At 27.1% G+C, this 3,951-nt stretch overlaps 1 long non-coding RNA gene across 1 annotated transcript; it reads right to left on the reverse strand.

Moving 5' to 3' along the window:
• Positions 1-1,182: 1,182 nt before the first annotated feature.
• Positions 1,183-2,668, reverse strand: LOC107846997. The gene is made up of 2 exons (XR_001667248.2): positions 2,375-2,668; positions 1,183-1,603 (listed from the first exon to the last, which is right to left on the reverse strand). It is a non-coding gene; the product is annotated as an uncharacterized LOC107846997 (long non-coding RNA).
• Between the last annotated feature and the right edge of the window lie 1,283 nt (positions 2,669-3,951).

Here is a 3,951-nt window from a genome sequence, read left to right on the forward strand (position 1 = left end):
GTCATAGGATACATGTGATATGCAAACAAACACAATGCATATCACATGTATCCTATGACTGATAATATTATTCCCTCTATCTCAAATTATATGTCATGTTATTTTTTATTAAAAATACATGTTGTGTATTTACCACATCACTCCGTCTAATTTCTATAATCTTCTTCATTTATTTAAATAAAAAATACATGACTGATAATATTATTTCCTCCGTCTCAAATTATATGTCGTGTTGTTTTTAATTAAAAATACATGTCGTGTATTTACCACATCACTCCGTCTAATTCCTATAATCTTTTTTCAATTATTTAAATAAAAAAAATACATGATTCATAATATTATTCTCTCTGTCTCAAATTATATGTCGTATTATTTTTTTATACATCTCATAAAAAATTATTAATTAACAGAATACATGACTAATAATATTATTACCTTTGTCTCAAATTATATGTCGTGTTTTTTTTAATTAAAAATACATGTCGTGTATTTACCACATCACTCCATCTAATTCCTATAATTTTTTTCATTTATTTAAATAAAAATTACATGATTCATAATATTACGGTATTGAAAGGAAATAAATTCTCCATTTCGAGTATTATATTGAGTTTAAGTTCTAATTTATAGAATAAGGATTCGGGTCATTTGTAGGATAACGATTGAAATCGTGCTATTTAACTTTAGTGTAGTAAACTCACATATTGATAAAAAATTAAAATATTGTAGGCATTATTAATATCACATAATTGTAGAAGATGGGTCTAAGTGTGTGGGTGGTGGGTGCGTGGGGGTGGAGGGATTGAAGAAGATAGATTTTGGGGGGAAATTGGAAAATTAAAGTGAAAGACAAAAAATGGGTTTTGGAGGGAAATTGGGAAATTAAGGGGAAAGACCAAAAGCTCCCCTAATAATTCCTAATTTAAACAAGGGCATTTTGGAAAATTAAAAAATGGGGATGGTGCTAACATACTACCTTCATGTAGTATGTTAGCAAAATCCATATATATATAGAGAGAGAGAGATGGATATTAAAAAGTGGGCTATATCAGTTTTTAAATTTAAAAACGTGCTTTTTTAATTTTAAGGGTGAAAATAATATACTTTAAAGATGTTAAAGGGGGCTAAATAAACAGAAATTAAGTTTAAGTGCTAAAGTGAGTTTGAAGGATAAGTTTAGGAGGTAAAAGATGTTTTTTCTCTTTATTTATTGATATAATACAAACAACGAGTGTACATAGACTGTTACATTATTCAGAAATTCCGAAACAAAATACAATAGTATTACAATACTGAAAATAAATTAAACACACATAACGTGTACACTCGCACACATATCTATATATATAGTGTAATTTATAGAAATATCATAAAATGATGCATCACTTTCTCGGATCTGCTAATGCGAAATATTTTATCCACCGAATTCCGATATGCTTCTATGGTTTTCCATTGCAATTTTTGAGAGGCGGAAGGCAAGGTTTTGCAGCACGTGGTGCTGGTTTTAATGCAATGGGCGGTTTTTTAGTGGCTATACATTTGCCAAGGATATACTTCTTGCATATTGGTTCTTTGTGTAATGGATCATAGGGTACATTTCCTTCTGAAAAAAAAAAAAAACAAACATAGAATATATGTATAATTAGTGGATAATAAAAATATATATCGGCAAGAAAAAGTAAATAGTAAATATGATCAGCTATTTGTATAAAAAGACCTTAACTATTTTCTTTTAATGTATTTTATGCTCTTTGTTCGTAAAACCTAAAATTAATTTAAAATATGAAAAATAGTTTCAAATATACTTAAATTTTGATGAAATTTACCGTAATACATCTGAACTTTGCAAGGGTCCTATGACACCCTAGACTTTTGTGGAGGTCCTATGACCCTCCTAGGTTATTTATTAGCATATTTTACCGACATTTATTTGCACTGAATTCTTTTTTTTTTTAATTTATTTATTAACATATTTTATTTATTTATTAGCTTATAAATATCACTAAAATACACTACTAGTAAATAGTTCAAGAGGGTCATAGGACTCTCACAAAGATCAGGCGTGTTACAATAAATTTCACCAAATATTGGATATATTTTGGACCCTTTTCCTATCCAAATAATCAAAGATCAATTTTTCTTTTAAATTTTTTAGGTTAAAACTCCACTAAGGAGAAAGTGAATAACTTCCATTTGACCAAAGAGTACTTGTGGTGGAGATGAAGCGGGAAGTAGTTCATCATTCTTAATTAAAGATTTTGAGTTCTGAATGTGGTGCTGCCTTTATAAGTGAAAATTTCAGCATGAAACTAAAGTTAGTCGAATTTTAATATGAATATTAAATATTGAATGAGAATTTTAAAAAAAAAAATACCTGACAATCTCCTGGAGTTTGTTGAGGATAGACAAAAAATAAAGACGAAAAAGGTTATGAATAGTAAAGCGAATGCTTTGTGATTCATGGCTTCAAAAGATATGTGGTGGAAAAGGAATTTATTTATTACAAGATATATGTTGTATATGATGAGGTGTTTAATTAATAAAAAATAAGCTTATATGGTGACCCTTTTATAATAATCCTCAAGGGAACAACGATAAGGAATTCACAAATGTATGGACCATTTAATCTAAAAGACTTTTCTTGAGAGATTTTTATTATTATAGATTATTTAATCTTAGACTTTTCTAAAGAGATTTTTATTTCTTATTAAGGATGTTATATAAAAAATATTTTATACTATCAGGTAAATTAAATTTGCTATTACGGGTTATTCAATTTTTATTTTTTTAATTTTTATGTTAAAAAATGAATAACATGCAATAGTAGATTAAGTTTACCTATAGTGTAGGATATTTTATACGATGACGATGCATAAAAGTTAAACTTTTATTATAATTGTGGAGTAATATAAATAATTTTGAGATTATTTGTCTTAAAACATATTAAGTCAATAAATGCATGACATATGTTTCGAGATACTATGAACTCTCACTAAATCATGAGCTATATATATATATATATATATATATATATATATATATATATATATATATATATTCACTCTATTAAATTAGTTAATTACAGAAAGTTACATTATTTGATGTAAACAATCTATGTGAGCAAGTATGTTACGACCTACAAGAGAGTATTATTTGGAAAAAAATGGAAAATTAAAATTAAAAAGTTTTAAACGTATAAAAGAAATATCATTTTTCGAAATATAAATGAATAGAAATAGTAACAATAATGACGATAACATACCCAGTGTACTTCTGGATGATGAGGTTTAGGGAGGATGGAGTGTACTCAAACCTTACCTCTACCTCAGACGCGAGACAGAGAGGTTGTTTAATTTATAGACCTCCGACTCAAGACAGGAGCAATCTAGAAAAATACGTAATGAAAGTACAAGAGATAATAAATTAAAAACAGTAAATAGTATCAGAACAATACTACAACAAATACTATGGACAAGCAAATTACATGAAATAATAGATTGTAACGGAAATCAAATAACAAGAAACTATAAGGAAAGTTTTACGACTACTAGCAAGGACAATAAGACGATGCACTTCGACCTACTAAACCTTTTACTCTAATATGCGTCATCCAAGCATTTCTATATTTAAGTTCATGTCTTCGATAAGTTGCAATTACATCATGTTTTGTCTAATCACATATAAATATAATGAAGAGCAATAATATATATATAATTTTATTTTTTTGCTTAACAAAATATTATCATAAAAGTGAAGAGTCGTGTGGGAGTTTTAAACTACCTTTCTTTTTCCATTTTTTTTGTTTCTTTTAGGGGCTTGACTTGGTCTTGTGAAATTGATGATTGTGATATTTTATTGTTATATCTTTGAAAAATAGTTAATATAAAGATATTTAAGATAATTTTAATAGACTAGTAAAAAAAATAGTATCGTAGATATTGAAATTTTAAC

The sequence above is a fragment of the Capsicum annuum genome, chromosome 11 (assembly GCF_002878395.1).
Source record: "Capsicum annuum cultivar UCD-10X-F1 chromosome 11, UCD10Xv1.1, whole genome shotgun sequence".
Classification (NCBI taxonomy): Eukaryota; Viridiplantae; Streptophyta; class Magnoliopsida; order Solanales; family Solanaceae; genus Capsicum; species Capsicum annuum.